This window comes from Saccostrea cucullata, unplaced genomic scaffold (genome assembly GCF_032062105.1).
Source record: "Saccostrea cucullata isolate Sc308-1 unplaced genomic scaffold, CSIRO_AGI_Scuc_v1 ctg8799, whole genome shotgun sequence".
Taxonomy (NCBI): Eukaryota; Metazoa; Mollusca; class Bivalvia; order Ostreida; family Ostreidae; genus Saccostrea; species Saccostrea cuccullata.
This window is the reverse complement of record NW_026926258.1, coordinates 7682-27173: the sequence shown is the minus strand read 5'-3', so window position 1 is coordinate 27173 and position 19492 is coordinate 7682. Positions and strand designations below refer to the sequence as shown.

The window sequence follows — 19492 nt, the reverse complement described above, 5'->3', positions numbered from 1 at the left end:
AGATTCTTAATTACATATTGCCATTGTGCACCTTTTATTTTACTTTTTGATCTGACATATATTTTTGATTTTCTAGAGCAAAACATGGACACTGCCATTATATTCTATACAATTATTGACTTTTGATGAGGTCTACTCGTGACTATACAGACGTGGTAAGGTATTGGTTACCGAGGCCGAAGGCCGAGGTTAACCAATACCTGACCAGGTCTGTTTAGTTACGAGTAGACCGAATTCAAAAGTCAATAACCGTTTTATTAAGTGATCAGGAATTTTACTACACTTTTGACACTTTCAATCTTGTCTCCATCAAATAAAAACACCCATAAAATAATTGTCATGACTTATCTAGTTTACAACTAGTAGTTAAAAATGGAAAACAATATTATCAAACAATCAATACTCAACCATTTACTTTCAAAAGCCTTTAATCTGCTTGGTACTGGCGTCTGACATGTTTACATTCACACCAACACATGCTTTGAAACACGCAATCTGATTGGTCGAAAAAACTGTAAGCAAATCTATGGTTGGCTAAGAGGGAAAACCCGAATAAACCTCCTAGAACGTCATATGAGGTGAACTCACTCTGAGGTACACCTCAGAAAAAAGCGTCTAGACCAATCAGAGAGCACCAAAATTCCTGATCATTTAATAAATATGGAAGGCGAGGGGTATCATTTAGTGAGCTCATTTCTCACAGTACCTCTATAGTGTTTGTTATTGAAATGCACTCTTAACCACTATTGATTGATATAATTATTTCAATAGTGGTCGTATTTCAACAGTGGTTATTACGTATGTTTGTTATTGAAATGCACTTTCACCCACTATTGAAATAATTATACAGTGAAACCTGTCTAATCCGACATGCACTGGGAGACAAATTTTGTGTCGGAATAGACAGTGTGTCGGATTGCACAGTGTTAAATACAAGGAAAATACTTAAATGAGAAAGAAAATTAACGGCGGAATTCACAGTGTGTCGGATTATTCAGGTGTCGGATTAGACAGTTTTCACTGTATCAATAGTGTTTTTTTTTTACTATGTTTGCTATTGAAATGCACTCTCAACCACTACTGATATAACTAGAGGTACTGTGAGCCATGAACTCACTAAATGATACCCCTGCTTCCCATATGGTTATAAATGGTGAAAAAGTCCATGTTTTCCTGTGGCTGGGAAACCCAAAATATGTGTCGGATCAAAAAGTAAAATAGGAGGTGCACAATGGCAATATGTAATAAAGATTCTGTGAAAGTTTCATCAAATTTAAATTAGTAGTATGAGAGAAGTTGCGGATAAGAGATGGGTACCCCAAAGCATAAGAGACGGACGGACGGACAAGACGGACGGAATTAACGATTACTATATACCCTCCCGCTTTTCAAGCGGGGGGTATAATTATTATACCACCCGCTTAAAAAAGCGGGAGGGTATATAGTAATCGTTAATTCAGTCCGTCTGTACGTCTGTCCGTCCGTCTGTTACGCTTTGGGGTTACCCATCTCTTATCCGCAACTCCTCTCATACCACTGAAGGAAATTAAATGAAACTTTCACAGAATCTTTATTACATATTGCCATTGTGCACCTCTTATTTTACTTTTTGATCTGACAAATATATAGATTTTCCAGAGCAAAACATGGACACTGCCATTTTATTCATATGGGAGGCGAGGGGTATCATTTAGTGAGGTCATTGCTCACAGTACCTCTAGTTTAAATAGTGATTGCAACATAGATATTATCATTTACACCTATCTTTATATTTCATTTAATATACCTATATCTTTAATTTAATTGTAAATGTATCTATCTTTAATCCATTTGGAGATAGGTTCAATTATTAACGATTGGTATCGTTATTTGAAGATAGGTTCAAATATAAGGAAAACGGTGACAGCTAACAAAAAATCTTTGCAATAAACGTCATACTTCAAATTTTCAGTCTTCAAATTCCCTTCTTTCTGCAAACGCAGAATTAAAGCTTTTGAGGTATAATCAATTTCACTAAGAAATTGCAATCAACAGCTCAGTCGAAAACGAAAGTAGGAAAAAATGTAATGACATAATAATTTTAAAAAGTATACGGAATATAATTGTGTGCTTCAATACTCACGTAAATGGCCCCATCTTTGTCAGGATTTCTGAGTAAAATAATAAATTATCCAGTCAAAATAAAAACGAAAGTATGCCAAGGGAAACATTGTTTCCAAACAAAAAACAAAGAAGAAATCGGGAAGTAATCAAGTGTTTTTACTTCATAATTTAGTTACTGAAGGACTATAATTTTTATATATATAAACATGAATTAAATTACCTCTCAATCGACATCCATCTTCTTTTATAAATCGTTTTTGAATTTAAAGACTTTAACGAAAGTACATACATGTAGCAATACAAGAAGTGCTTCGATTATTTGTCCAATCACAGGCACTCACATGACTCCTTTACAAATAAAACTCTTGACTCTACCCCTTTGCATTTCCTTTGCACATTCTTAAACTTTTATCATAACACAAATTTAATATATAGAAAAAAAAAACAATTAAATTATATAAATTTTAAAAAAGAAAACAGAGGTAAGAATTTTTCGATGTATATATTACGGCTACTTTTTACGGAAGCCTGTTGAGACCAGTTTACAGAAAGACATATCTTTGTTGCATTGAAACACAAAAATTATTGCGCTGAAAAGCAATCTTTGCTTTTTAATGAAAAAAAATGTTTTTTTTTCTCAAGATTCTTTTTGCATTTAAACACAATAATAATTGTAGTTTTAAATCTGTCACCAACTAGCCAATTGCAAAGAATGGAAACTGCTTCCACTATGAACCTTTAGAATCAAATAAGTGAATGGAGTAAAAGAAAATTAACACATTTTTCAGTTAAATAAGGGGGCAAATTAAAATACATCTGATCAGTGTTTTTAATAGACGTTTACGAGTTGAAAGCATAGCATGAGAACTGGGGATCATAGACGAGGCTGGTCCATACCACAGTTTATTAAAAAGATTTTTCACTGACAAATATACATGTATCATTAGATTTTTTTCTATTACACTTTGGAAGAAAAAAAATGTCGTGTCGGAAGTTGCCCCGCCACGGCTTTACCACTGCTTACGAAAATAAACGATTCCTTAAAAATAAAACTTAATCTGTTCTATAAACAGCAAAGATGATGCTAACTAAGTATATAAAATGCATGATGTACTTAGAGCGATTTTAATTTCTGATAACCATTCGTACATGTAAAATATTCAACTTTATTCGGACAAATTCTCAAGGATTATTTCCCTGTTTCTCCTATCGTCTGGCAATTCCTTATTAAGGAAGCTCTAAACAATCCGGGAGGTCAATATTGCCGCTACATCGCCAAAAAGTTCAACTCATTACCGCTGCATTTTCCCAAATTTTCGGGCGATCATTACCGCTACATTTTTTCAAAAGGAATTGTTGTTGAAAACAACTCATTACCGCCTCATGTCGAATCAGCCAAGTATGGTACGGAATAGCCCCCCCCCCCCCCCCCCCCCCCCCCCCCCCCCAAGGAACTGAAAACAAAATATGAATTACCCTACAACAGTACGTCATGCAAATGGCCTTCAAGACTGTGTGTTTTATCTATGAACAGCGCTTGATTTATGAAATAAAATAGATTAAAAAAAAACCATTTCCTTCACCTCCCTGTGGTGACAAAGGGAAACAGGTCTTATGCATGCATGTATCTGGCTTACAAAAGAGGCAATGTAGTGGTAATGCATGCTTTTATATGTAGCGGTAATGTATCGTTTTGTAGCAGTTATGACAATGTAGCGGTAATAAAAATTTAAAAAATGTAACGGTAATGATACGCAAGCACCCATGATACGCATCCAAACACTCCACACTGTAAAGAGTTCTATTTCTATATAAGGTAGTTTTGTGCATTTAGAGTGATCTGTCCTAAGACCTATATATGGCGTATCTGAGCTAAAAAAAAATACGAGATTAGATGTAGTTTTATGCCTAGGTCACATTTAAGCCGATGGAGGGGTTACTGAATTTTTCTGGTCTCATCGGCTGAAAGAACATTATCGGGCGACACGGATCAGTCACATTAATGCCTAGGAACACCGATGACTTGGATAAAGAACACAAAAAATCTTTTTTCTTTAGAAATCAATAATATTTTTCATAGATCTATATTCAGATAAGTGACTTGAGCAATGTTTGCAAGGCAAAAATGCAGAATTTTGTAAGATTCTGACTCACTGTTGAAAATGTGTGCATTTTGTTTAGAATTGCATAAAAACGACAAAAGGTGCTTATATAAGCAGCAAAGAATACTAAAAGATTTTCTTAGGGATTAATAATTTACGTTATTTCCGTTCAAAAAATATATATATATCAATCTATGCTTCAAAATTTTGTGTTATGTATCCTTAAACGTTATTTGCTTCCTTGAATTGTGCAATTTACAGAAGTAGTCCAATTCTTTATGTAAAGTAACAAAACAAATAGAAAGATCTTTTTAATTCTAGTTAGTTTTTACATGAAGGTACTACATGTACATGTACATATTAAATTCGTTTGGTGAAGGGGGGGGGGGGGGGGGGGGGGGGGGGGGTTCAATGTTTGTGAATATTTTGTTTTTGGTGGGGCCGTTATTTCGTGAGTGACTCATCTATCATGTTTATACAGGATACTATTTTAATATACAACGCGTCTTAATACAACACGACATAGCTAGGTAATTTCAGAGGTCCCGGCGATTTCGTTATAACCGAGTTTTACTACATACAAGTAGACGAAAATATACACTTAATCAAAAGTTAGGGACCATCATTTTTTCTTTGCAAATTCTTTAAACATTCCATTCTCTTGGACCTATCCAATTAATTAGGTCATCAATAAGCACTGGTTGTCTTTCTTAGGTGCAGCTCCAGTTTACAACGCAAAGGGAAACATCCCCACACTGTAACACCACCTCCACCATAGGCCTTCGTTCCCAAAACATGCTGTTGTTTGTATGCAGAATTAGGATGTCTCCCGTCTACCGGCCGGGTGAAGCAAGAACCGGCTTTCATCTGATCGATGTATTCTCTGCCACGACAGAATGTTCCACCTCCTATGCTTTCGTGTCCACTGTAATCTTGCTTCTTTGTGTCTCTTGGATATGAGAGGGCATTTTATTGGCCGACATAATATCCATCCCTTCCTTGCATTAATTAGCCTCCTGTTAACTGTGTTTCTGTTGGTTCCAGCTTGTGTTCCAATTGTTTCTCAGCGTGTTGGTAGTGTCAAAAAAAACCTGTTTAGCTAGTCGTTTAAGAAGCCCATCTTCCCTTTCTGAAGTCTTCCAGATCGTGTAGCTTCTTCTGCAGCGCTGTACCAGACGCAAAATAACAGTGTGACTGACATTCAAGGGATCACCAACCCTCATATACGTCATTCCAGTTCTTGCAATTCCAATGACCTGCCAACGTTCAGAATTCGATAGTTTTCGATGAGGCATGATTGCGCGAACGTATAACATTCTTTTATATCAATTAAGCTCATGCAAACAAAGATGTGAATAGTGTATATATTCAGCGAAGCGGTTATAAAAAGGGTAAACTGCCCGGGCCCAATTTATGTTATATCGTATTGCATTAAGTTAAAACAAGCTTCATTCCGTAATAACTTAATTTCAGTGTAGACAGACATATCCCCCTCTAAAAACGGTTTCCATTTCAGCATAATTACTTTTAAAGTAACGTCAATCATGATTTGTAGCTGAATTTGATTTTTATCCAACGAGTTGTGTCTTTTATATCCCCGAACCTTAATGATAACGCTAACGCAAAACCCATTGTGACGTCACAACTGTGGGATACGAAAACGATATCACAGGAGCTATATTCACGGGATGAAAATCGGATAAAACTAAATCTTTTATCCAAGCACAATCAAAAATAAATTATTTAAAAATGTGCTTCGTAAATTCTATATTGGATTTAAAAATTGACTCTAAATATTTTTCGGTTGGGAAAGGTTTACCATCATTTTTTTTTAAACTAGACTTGTAAATCTGGCTACTTTATTTATAATATTTTGTTATTCAGTGTAAGGTCAATCTAAAGGGTTATTACTAGTATCCTGGCTTGCTCCATCTTGATAGAGCGGTCTGAAAAGGAAAAACACCATAACAACTAGATGCTGTCATGAAACAGTAATACCCGCACTAAGGTGTTTGCCTCTAAATACACACTCCTTCATATTGGACTTTCCAAGGAAAAAGTCAAAATAATTCTATAATTATCACCGTACATGTATCCGTCAAATTGAGCATAAAATTTTCAGGTGACCATATGATCTATGAGCCTCATATATACAGTGTATGTATATTTAAATTCATTACCAGTCTGAAATAATAGAATTTAATTAATAAAGTAAATTACTTAATTAGATTCTGATAAATATTTTGCCCAAAATTTGGAACTTTTTAAATTTTCTTTCTCAAAGACATAAAATATTATTTTAGTACAAAGCGTTTTTGATGAATTTATCAAAATGTGCAAACTGATTTTAGTGCTTGTGAAACGGAAATTGGTTTTGTGATTTAGTTTCAAATAAAACGTTAGACCTATGTTTTCGTCTAATTTCTTAAACACTAAAAAATATTAATTTGACTATCATTAAAGTAGTTTGTAGCTGCCTAAGGACTGGGAATGACTGCACTGAGGTAGCACATGCCGTGTTACGGAATCTCAGGATACCTCTCTGGTGACAAGCTTGTTGAGGCTTGACTGTCTATTCTCTTGAACTTGTGATAAGACCTGAATAAGGCACACAGTTTCGGGGAATAGGCAGTGAGGGGTCACCAATATTAGCTGATACGTAAGACCTGTATAAGGCAGTAGGCTGATGGAGAGAGAGGTGGCATACCACAGAAGTGGGGGAAGTGCAAAGATGCAGCAGTACGTTTAGAGTGGCAGGACCAGAGAAATTCATTGCGGGAGACGCCCGTCGACCACGGTTAGTGGTTGTCCAATCAAGAAGAAACCCATTGTATTTGTATATATTGTCCCCCGCTTTCGCGAAAGCGAGGGGACATTAAATCTCATTCGTCTGTCTGTCTGTCCGTCAGTCTGTCAGTCGGTCAGTCTGTCAGTCTGTCCGTCACAAAAACTTTAACCTTGCCCATAACTTTTGATTTAGTGGAGCTATGACTTTCATATTTCACATGTGTATTCCTTGTGACAAGACCTTTCTTTGGGTATCACCAAATTTGACCTTTTGACCTTGACCTTGGAGTTTGACATACTTTTACACGAAAATTCCAAACTTTTACTTTGGCCATAACTTTTGAATAGTAGGTACTAGGACTTTCATATTTCACATATTTATTGTTCGTGGCAAGACCTTTCATTGGATATCAACAAACTTGACCTTTTGACCTTGACCTTGGAGATTTATGTACTTATGAAAAAAACTTTAACCTTGACCATAACTTTTGAACAGTGAGGACTAAGGCTTTCGTACTTCACATATGTAATCCTTGTGAGAAGACCATTGATTGGACACCAACAACTTTTACCCTTTGACCTTGACCTTGGAGTTTTAACTACTTTTTAAAAACTTTAACCTTGGTCACAACTTTTAAACAGTGGATACTAGGACTTTTATATTTCACATATGTATTCCTTGTGGCAAGACATTTCATTGGATACCAACAACCTTGACCTTGGAGATTTACGTACTTATGAAAAAACTTTAACCTTGACCATAACTTTTGAACGGTGAGGGCTAGGGCTTTCGTACTTCACATATGTAATTATTTTGAGAAGACCTTTGATTGGATAGCAACAACTTTTACCCTTTGAATTTGACATTGGTGTTTTTAACAACTTTTTAAAAAAACTTTAACTTTGGTCACAAGTTTTGAACGGTAGATACTAGGATTTTTATATTTCACATATGAATTCTTTGTGGCAAGTCCTTTCATTGGATATCAACAACTTTGACCTTTTGACCTTGACCTTGGATATTTCCTTACTTATGAAAAAACTTTAACCTTGACCATAACTTTTGACCAGTAAGGGCTAGGGCTTTCATACTTCACATATGTTATTCTTGTGAGAAAACTTTTCATTGGATATCAACAACTTTGACCCTTCGATCTTGACCTTGAAATGACCTACTTTAATTTTTTTTTTACTTTTCCATAAATTTTTAACGGTCAGGATTAGGGTTTTCATCCTTTAAAAAAATCAACTTCAATGTTACTTTCTAAATAAATGACATATGATAAGATGTTTATATTACACACAATCTGTTATATAAAATAACATCTCACCCACAAAGACACCGAAAGCGGGGGACCCCAATTCTTTCAATTTGCTTGTTTGATTATAATCCTATTGGTCAACAAAAATCTGAGTTAACAGGTTAACGAACCTAAGTGTAACGCCTCGGTGATACAAGACATTCCACCAAACAACCTAGCTCGGTCGCGTTGCACGTTACATTATTTGGTGGCAAGCGTCGGGATTTTGTTGACCATGGATTCGTCTAAGAAATTGTCAGAAACCATAGGGCGGATGGAGAAGCTCTTAGAAAAGATGAGAACGCCAACCAGCGATGGTGGTCAGAAAAATGCGGCAAGCTAAGAGTCAGGATATGCGACATACAGTACTGATTATCAACCGGCCGGTATGTCAGGAGATGTGTCATTTGACGAGTACGGTGCAAGGCCTAAAGTTAGATTTCCAGACAAAGGCAAACCAAGCTACACACCAAATGCTGCGGATGACGACATTGTGACAGGGCATCTGTTTGACACGCCAAAACCACAGAGAAAGTCAATAGGGACGGACAATGCCAAGACAGGCCATATAATCAAGCCAGCCACATATGACGGAACCAGTTCCTGGTTAGGTGACTTACCAAGTGATACTGGTCAGCACTATAAGACACTGGTCAGATCCCTTGAGGAGAGGTTCTCCCCTCCTAACCAAACAGATCTGTATCATGTTCAGCTAAAGGAACGAAGACAAAGAGCATCTGAGTCAATACCAGAGTTAGGTCAGGCCATTAGACGACTAACCAAATTGGCCTACACATCAGCACAGGTGATGTGCGAGAAACCCTGGCCAAAGATGCGTTCATAGATGCCTTGGTAGATTCAGCGATGAGGATCCGCATAAAACAATCTCGTCCTCAAAACCTGAATGAAGCCATCCGGTTAGCCGTCGAACTCGAGGCTTATAATCGTGCAGAGAGCAGAAACCTAGAGGGCCATTTACAAGTATCTGCACCAGAACAGTCATCTGCTGCGGTTAGCCAGAAGAATCTTGAGATATAGATGAAGTCCATGGAGGCTAACATGAATGCGTTAAATAACGAGATACAAAAACTGAAGCTGAATAGGTCAGTTAGCAAAACCTTTGACAAACAAGCAAGAGGCAAACCATTGCGTTGTTATGAATGTAACAAGGAAGGCCATATAAAGCGCAACTGCCCAAAAGTGGACGAGACGGCATCCCTGTAAGACGCAGGCGAAAACAAATGGAAGGAAGACTATGTCTTATGTTAGGGAGATTTGTACAAAATTAATGTAAATAAATCGTAAATAGTTAAACATATGCGGGACGCATATAATCTTGAGGGGAGGGTAATGAAACGGAAATTGGTTTTGTGATTTAGTTTCGAATAAAACGTTAGACCTATGTTTTCGTCTAATTTCTTAAACACTAAAAATATAAATTTTACGATCATTTAAGTAGTTTGTAGCTGCCTATGTACTGGGAATGACTGCACTGAGGTAGCACATGCCTTGTTACAGAATCTCAGGATACCTCTCTAGTGACAAGCTTGTTGAGGCTTGACTGTCTATTCTCTTGAACTTGTGATAAGACCTGAATAAGGCACACAGTTTCGGGGAATAGGCAGTGAGGGGTCACCAATAGTAGCTAATACGTAAGACCTGTATAAGGCAGTAGGCTGATGGAGAGAGATGTGGCATACCACAGAAGTGGGGGAAGTGCCAAGATGCAACAGTACGTTTAGAGTGGCAGGACCAGAGAAATTCATTGCGGGAGACACCCGTCGACCACGGTTAGTGGTTGTCCAATCAAAAAGAAACCCATTGTAAATTGTATATATTTTATATTGGTTGGTCAACAAAAATCTGAGTTAACAGGTTAACGAACCTAAGTGTAACGCCTCGGTGATACAAGACATATCACACACAATACTAAGCTCGGCCGCGTTGCACATTACACTTGGTCAGGAAAAAAAAACCCATTGAAAATACAACCCAATTAATTTGTCAATGCCTATCTCGACCCCCCCCCCCAACAACCACCACTATCATACACACACACACACCCTCACCCTCTCTCTCTCTCTCTCTCTCACACACACATTTTTAAAAATAGACCTAGATGGCAAAGTTATGTTAAAACATCGTTTATTATGATACGAGGGGTGATCAAAAAGTTCGAGAACTATCTCTATATCTACAAAAGCACAATTAATATTAGAATGAAATTCGGTACACACATAGCCATACACAAGGTAAATAGCATATGCTGAATAAAGTTTTTCTCCTTGTTTTTGACGTCATAATGTGAAAATGACGTCACTATTTAGGTCACTTGTGACGAAAAATGGTTGTCTTAGTCGAACTCGATCAACAAATGACTGTTCAATTTATTGTATATCTTGGAAATCTCTCTGCAGTATCATAAAATATTTTGTACACAGTTTATTAAGATAAATGAATTCTTATAAATTCAATTAATGATTGGATTGATCGTTTTAGTGAAGGAAGGCAGATGGTTAAAAATTATACTTGTCATCTTGCCCAGTGAAAGCAAGTTTGGAAATATATGTGTTTTTAATTAAGCAATTTGCTATCAAAGACCTCCAATTTACATTAAGAAAAATAGTTGAATATTTCAACGATAATATACATGTACTTATTACATACTTAAGATATCGTTTACTTTTGATTTTAAACATTAAACATTGTTAGATATGATAAAAAGGAAGCACCCATTCTCTATCCACCTTGAATAAAGGTCTCCCCCGAGACAGAAGATTTCTGTTTAATGGTCGCCATGCTAATTTTTGGAAAAGATATTATTATCCACCCATTCTGTTGCGGAGATTTGACCATGTCTGACAAATAAACTGTTCTTGTTTTTAAAAATTAACACGCGTGGAAAGAAAAATAAAAGTCAAAAAATCTTTCAACTTTTGTGACAAAACGCTACGGAGGGGGGTCACGTGACCGCCAATATCACGTGATTTGCACATGCGCAGAACGGTGGTTGATGTGCATTAAAATCGGAGAGGATTAATTTAAAATATATTCAACATTGAAACCTAATATTGTTTCTTTAATGGAAGTTATTCAATTAGTTCGCGAACTTTTTGATCACCCCTCGTAGTTTGAAATTTGTTCTTGTACTTAACAGATATACGTGTGAACATTTTACTGTGGTTTCATAGACTTTCGTTGGCATCAGTTTTCGTGGATTTTGTAAAACAGACGTTTTCGAGGATACGTAATTTCGTGGACAAAAACAATGCCTATACAAATGAATAACATATTTCTTAATTCAATGAACATTAAATTTCGTGGATCTGCTGAACAACGAAATCCTCGAAAATTTGTGCTCAACGAATATTGATGAAACCACAATATTTTCTACATTCATATTGGGTTTGCGTCACCCATTATCATATTTTTAGATATCACCACTCGGCACACCTCGGCCGATTCATACTTTATCTAATGAAGGCGACGGAATCAGCAAAGGTTTGCCGAATGAGATTATTTAGCACATGTATGCTGACGATGCAGTGTGGTCAGTTAACATCATTTGTGTTTTAATTGGATTATATTTCATGAATTCGTTGTCAGGACCTATGACATTCGGTAAGTACAAGATTTAGTATAGATTGCATAAAAATAAATAAATGCAAATAGTTAGGTTGAAGTTCAAAAAGGGTCAAAGATCATCGCATGCCACAGTCGACAAATTTCACATTGTCAAGTTATCTCCCGTTGCGGACATTCAGTATATACAGGCGCAGATCCAGGATTTTTTTTCGGAAAAGGGGGGGGGGTCACACCTCAGTCAAAAAAAATCCAGCCCAAGATTTCCTGAGAAGCAAATAAAAAAAAATAATAAAAACAATGATGGTGGGGTCCCTGTTTTCTAAGGGGGAGCATGTCCAAAGTCATTTTTATTCTCTTCAGTAAATGTTCTTATTTAAATAGCTGCAAATTCCAGGGGGGGGGGTGTCTGATCTCCTTAACCACTGACCCCCTGTTCCTGAAATGACAATTGATCTTATGACTCCATAATAGAAATTTTTTCCATTTGACTATATATACATATTTTGTTTCCTGTGTTTATGTCTGTTTGTCTGTCCACAGAAACTTTAACCTTGCCCATAAGTTTTAAGTGGATTGGGCTATACGCATGGCTTCCACATTTCATAGGTAATTTTCTTTTGGCAAAACCTCTTAATGGGTACCACCAATTTTGACCTCTTGATCTCTTGACCTTGGAGTTTGACCCATTTTTACAAGAAAAATACCTTAAACTTGGCCTAAGTTTTGAACAAGTGGTGCTAGGACTTTCGTGGTCTAACATGTGTAATCATTGTGAACTTTCAACAGGTATAAATATTTTTGACCTTGACCCTAGAGTTGAACCCAATTTAACTTTAACCTTGGAAATAACTTTTGAACAGGTGAGGAAGTACTAGGGATTTTTCTCTTAATTCACATATGTATTCCTTGTGACAAGACTTTCCCTATGATACCAACAATTTTGACCCTCTGCTCTTGACCTTGGAGTTTGACCTACATTTGAGAAACTTCAACCTTTGCCAAAAGCTGCCATAACAGTTGCTGTCACAACAAACAAACAAACAAATTACTAAAAAAAAAACACAGTATACATGTACATATTTTATATTCAACAGATATACTTCTGGACATATATCTAGTTCTCCCATGAATCAGACATGGTGATATAAATGTTTTAAAAAAATAATTATTATAAGAGTTGAAAAGGTTGTGCATATTAAAATATAAGCTCTGCGGATGTATTAGATATATCAGTTTAGCTTTATTTTGCTACCCAAAGCACCTTGATTGACTATTTACAAGCATACTCTTTTCTGTAATGTAATGTTTTCTGTCGTCCATCTGTTTGTCTGCAAACTTTTCACATTCTTATTCTTAAGATCCACTGGGCCAATTTCAACCAATTTACATGTAAATATGCAGGGGACTTTTTCCAACATAAATCTTCTTCTCAAGAACAGCAAGGACATTTATTGTCCCCCATTTTTGCTAAAGGTAGGGGACATAAAATCTCATTTGTTTGTCAGTCTGTCCATCTGTCACAATGAATTTAACCTTGGTCATCATGTTCATATATTTTGAATGAGAAAAGACAGGACTTTTATATTAAACATGTGTATTAGTATTTAACTGGGACAATACCATTCTAAATACACTTTGATTTTTATTACCCATGACCTTGAAGTTTGACCTACTGTCATAAACAAATTAATTGTTTTAAATTGATCATTTTGAAAGAATGAAAGGGCATTCATATTACCTGTGATAAGACCTTTCCAAATGTATCATGACTCTGTGATTTTGACCTTGAAGTTTAACTTACTTTTCAATAATGTTGTATTTCCTTTTCATATAGTAGAGATACGACTTTCACATTTCAAGTGTACATTACCCATAACAAGATGTTCCCAACATGCTATGATTTTTTACCCCTTGACCTTGATGTTTTACCAAAATTTCAAAAGAGTGAACTCTCCCAAAAGAGGATTAGGCCACTGTGTAAAATGAAGTAGGAGTTTAGGGAAGACGGGGCTTTATGCATAAAAAACGTCATTTTTCGAACCCCCATTTGATCCCCGGGGCAAAATCTAAATTCCAAAACCTTACTACACATCTACACGACCCCACCAACCATTTCCCAAAAGCTGATTAGGCTGCTGTGTAAAATGTAGAAGGAGTTCAGGGAAGACGGGGCTTTTTGCCTAAAGAAACGTCATTTTTCGAACCCCATTTGACCCCCCGGGGCAAAATCAAAATTCAGAAACCTTACTGCACATCTACATGACACCACCAACCATTTCCCAAAAGCTGATTAGGCTGCTGTGTAAAATGTAGAAGGAGTTCAGGGAAGACGGGGCTTTTTGCCTAAAGAAACATCATTTTTCGGACCCCATTTGACCCCCCAGGGCAAAATCAAAATTCAGAAACCTTACTGCACATCTACATGACACCACCAACAATCTCCCAAAAGCTGATTAGGCTGCTGAGTAAAATGTAAGAGGGGTTCAAGGAAGAAGGAATCTTTAGCATAAAAAACGTCATTTTTCGAACCCCATTTGACCCCCTGGGGCAAAATCAAAATTCAGAACCCTTACTGCACATCTACATGACCCCAACAACCATCTCCCAAAAGCTGATTAGGCTGCTGAGTAAAATGTAATAGGAGTTCAAGAAGAAGGGTTTTTTTGCATAAAAAACGTCATTTTTCGACCCCCATTTGACCCCCTGGGGCAAAATTAAAATTCAGAAACCTTACTGCAGATCTACATGACACCAACAACCATCTCCCAAAGGCTGATAAGGCTGCTGAGTAAAATTTAAGAGGAATTCAGGGAAGAATGGGCTTTTTGCATAAAAAAACGTCATTTTTCGACCCCCATTTGACCCCCCTGGCACAAAATCATAATTCCAAAACCTTACTGCACATCTACATGACCCCACCAACCATCTCCCAAAAGATGATTTAGCTACATGTACTGTGTAAAATGTAGGAGGGGTTCAGGGAAGAAAAGTGTGACAGACGGACGGACGGACGGACAGACACACATTTGGTTATATATTGGGTACATCAAGTCCAAGTCCTATTGGATACTGCTTATTGGATACAAAAAAAGTGTACACACGAGAGAGCATTATTTGGGTAGTTACTGTTCAAATCTTATTGGATATTAATCCTCGTGTCCGTATTTTATTGGGTTTTTTCTTATTGTTTTTTATTCATTTCAAATTTATTATATATTTAATATTTGCTGGTAAATTCAGACAAGACTGAAAATTTTTGGTTTTGAACCCATATTTTTGTCAATTTCTGTGATATAGCTGTTTTGTTGTAACACCTAACTAATTTCTTCTTAGCAATAAGGATATACACCTGTATATTTCAAAATAACTAATATTAAAATATATGAATACCTAAGTGCAAAAAAACTGAATTGTGAAAACACAACTCAACACATCTCAGACTCTGTTCAACCTTTCTTGAATAACAAAATTAAGTATTTAAGGAGAAACCTTTTTGAGTCATGACTAATTAATAATAAGCAAATGCCCATTACATGTTGGACAGAATGAAGGTATCCAACAGGCATTGGACAGGTGTCCTAAACCTGTTGGGTTGTATTTTGACGAAGGGATTTAACTACCCAAGAACAATTGAACATGTGTACATTGTCCAATTCTATTTGGGTTTCTTGAATCTCCTCATCAAAATACAACCCAACAGGTAATGGACACCTGTCCAACTCCTCTTGGATATCTACATCCCACCCAACAGGTAATGGACACTTGTCCAATTCTTCTTGGGTTTCTTGAATTGTTTCATCAGAATATCACCCAACAGGTAATGGACATCCGTCCAACTTCTCTTGGATATCTACATCCCACCCAACAGGCAATGGACACTTGTCTAATTCTTGGGTTTCTTGAATTGCATCATCAAAATACAACCCAACAGGTAATGGACACCTGTCCAACTCCTCTTGGATATCTACATCTCACCCAACAGGTAATGGACACTTGTCCAATTCTTCTTGGGTTTCTTGAATTGTTTTATCAGAATACCATCCAACAGGTAATGGACATCTGTCCAACTCCTCTTGGATATCTACATCCCACCCAACAGGCAATGGACACTTGTCTAATTCTTGGGTTTCTTGAGAATCCCCTCATCAGAATACTACCCAACATGTAATGGACACCTGTCCAATTCCTCTTGGATATCTTCATCCCTTCAATAGTATATAAACTAAAAGGTATTGGGCATTCTTCTTGGGTTACTCAATTTTTTTTTCATAAGATAGAAAACCCAATAGGTATTGGACATTGGTTCAGCTCTTCTTGGATATTACAATCCAACATTAGAATAAAACCCAACAGGTGATGTTTACCTGTCCAATTCTTCTTGGGTTACTTATACCCTTCATTAAAATTGTCAAATTTGTCTTGAATATTTATACTCTAGCATTAGATTGCAAACCCAATAAGTATGACATTTACCTTCCCTAGTTGAATTCAAATTTATCTGCATAAGCATACATAAGTCCAAAACATATTTAATACTTTAATTCTAACATTCCACATCTCATTCAGTGTACACTTTACAAATGATAGGAAATATATAAGCATTTTGTGCCTAAACTATTTGGCTTTTAAAGAATTTTATAACCATGTTTGCAAAATTAAAATTTAAATATTGGAACTTGGAGCAAGTCATTACAGGTAGATCAAGAAACTGAAAACCATATTGATAAATAGATCACACCCTTAATAAAATATTTGCCTTCAGTTGCTAAGATTGTGTTGTATTATATGGAAAATTTCTATAATCCTGTTTATTACAGATACGTGTACAATGCATATTTTCCCTGTAATAATAAAAATACTTCTGAGATGTAAAAGAATGGATTAAATAGTCACCGATGTTAAAAGATATTACATGATCTCATTAATCTGGTTTGGAAATCACAAACTTAGTTTTGAAGCCGATAAAAGAGTGTCGCACCAGAAAACTCAGTTACAAGTATAATGCATGAATTCGTTGTATCAAAACTTTAAAATAATTGATGCACTATATCCAAATCTTTTCGACAAATCGGGATAAAGATATTAAATCAAATCATCACTGTTATAAGTCTTAGAGCTAGAGAAAAGTCATTACATGCCCAAATTTTACATGTAAGACTTTGATCCTATATTTCAATAAATGTCAAAATGGTTTTATTTTTGTTTCTGTTCAATACTTTCTTCTTCAGGGTCTCTCATGGCCTATACTGTATGATACCTCCATTGACCCTGCTCTTTTATATTGCCATATGTTTATCCAGTAGCAGTGGTTATGCTCAGGCAATCTTTGAAATATTCCTCATTTCATGCATCTCCTTCAGTTCTGGCTCTGTTCATTTTATTCATTCTGCAATTAGATAAAGGCATTTCTTTGCCGTATAAAACATGTTTTTCTTGACTACAGCAAGATCACCCTTTATGTTGATCAAACCCAACCAAAAAGTAGAAGTATATTTCTTATTCAGAAATATGTATTGATAAATAAAATGGAAAAACAATTAAATTTTATCAACTCTTTTTTTTTCTTCTATGTCTAACTGCATCTTCATCCTACCCCCCATCCGCCATAATTTTATCAAAATGGAATCATCATTCAACACACAAAACGATGTTGCATATTAATTAGACAGTATGTTAGTTTCTGATTGTTAAGAAGAAGATTTTAAAAAAGATTTTACACCTATTCCTAGCAAATTTTAGACTTCTAATGTAACACTATCAGTACATTAGGGGTACATAATCTTCAAAAACATCTCTACACTTAATGATAAAGCTTTCACATTAGTATTGTTTTTAGCCCAATGGTTCTGCTAAAGAGGATTTAAAATTGACCCAAACCTTACTAACTGCTTTGAAATTATATTGACAGGGACAGAGACACACTTGACACTCCATCCCCCCTTCCTGTGCACAAAATTTAATTGAAATTGACTAAGCTGGATAGAAGTTGAAAATATGAAAAATTACAGTCAAACAGGTTATGAATAACTTTCAGCACATCAGACATGAAGTAGTTATCCTTAAATAAAATACACCTATAAGATGAAGCTGTTTTATTCCTTTGAAGTGATATCTAGTATTGTTTCTTTTCCTGCATGCCAACTCTATCAGAACAAAATGTTATACATGTATTAACGTAACCTATGACCGTATAGTACCCCAGTATTTACTTTACAATTAATTAAGTTCTGGAACCAACCCTCAGATGCCCTTAAAACAAATGATTCTAAACTGGCAAAGGTAAAGGGCATCTGAAGAATTTAAAATAAAATGATAGTACAAACAAGCAAACAGTGTGCACGAAAATGTTGGCAAACACTAGAAAATATACTAAGGGACTTTCTCAAACTTAACATGAATACTAAAGAGGTTTTATGTAGCTGTATTGCACATACCAAAAGCTTTCTTGCAGTTAAAGGTTGGTTACCTAGTAGTTATGTAGTATATACAAGTTCTTCAGTCTATCTCTTTTAATTTAAGAAGCGAAAATGTCTCTAAAATTCTTATGGTTGGCATGAAGTATTCCTGTTCATTTTACTGATTACTTACAATTGTCCTATTTCTGAGGGTCATCTTCTGATGGGTGTGTTCTCTGCAATGTTCACAATTGAAGTTCCTGTTTGACCTGTTACATATTGAAAATCCTCAATGAACATGATTATGGTTTTAATATCCATTGTAATTATTGATTACTTTCATAAAAAAAAAAAATCTAAACCAATTTATTGTAACATAATACTTAGGAAAATATTTATGCAATATCAATGGAAAAAAGGAATCATTATCTCCAGTTATCCTAAAATCACAAGTAAGCATTAATCATATAAATTCACATACGTAAACCCATTAGCTTTTTGTGCTATTAAATCATAGTCATCGCTGTGCAATAAAGGAAATCAAGTACTAATCCACAGTTTTGTGGCAATAAAGTTATTATCCCCGAGTAAAAAGGGACAAGCCCAAATAAAGAGGCAAAAATTAAAAAGTAACATTGAAAAAAGTTCATCGTGAAAAAAGTCAGGGGCCTGTTTCATCAAAAGTCGTAAAGTTAAGCCTTAACTTAGGAGTACTTCTGGGGATTATGCCAAAATTTAGTTGGGCGTAATTTGCGTTTCACCAAGTGGCGTAAGTCTAGTCGTAAAAGATACGCTTAGTCACAGGACTAAGTCCTTAACAACGTTGCATTGCGCAGGCCCAAAAACATAAACATTGCCCAAAGCGTACAAACATGTATAAATTGTAGCACGTCAAAGTACAGAATAACACAAGTTATAGATAAATTAATACTTGCACTAATTGAAACATGCATGGGTTTATAGTGTTATGTAAGAGACATGCATCTTTTAAGAAACAAATTTTAGTTTTTTACAATATTTCAATAATAAAAGTCTAATAAATTGAAAGGATTAAAAGGACAGTACATGTACTTGTATTTCGGAAATAAGCAAAACTATTCATTTTGGAAATTTAATTACAGCCATACCCCCTCTTCCCGAAATTGATACAGGTTAATAACTTTGCCTTTGATAATAAATTTCATGATTCGATGAATACTGATTCTACTGACAAATACTA

General features: G+C 35.7%; 1 long non-coding RNA gene across 1 annotated transcript; it reads right to left on the bottom strand.

The window, feature by feature from the left end:
• Positions 1–16402: 16402 nt before the first annotated feature.
• On the bottom strand, positions 16403–18795 carry LOC134271235 (uncharacterized). Its single transcript, XR_009992989.1, has 2 exons — positions 18467–18795; positions 16403–17264 (listed from the first exon to the last, which is right to left on the bottom strand). It is a non-coding gene; the product is annotated as an uncharacterized LOC134271235 (long non-coding RNA).
• Positions 18796–19492: the final 697 nt, after the last annotated feature.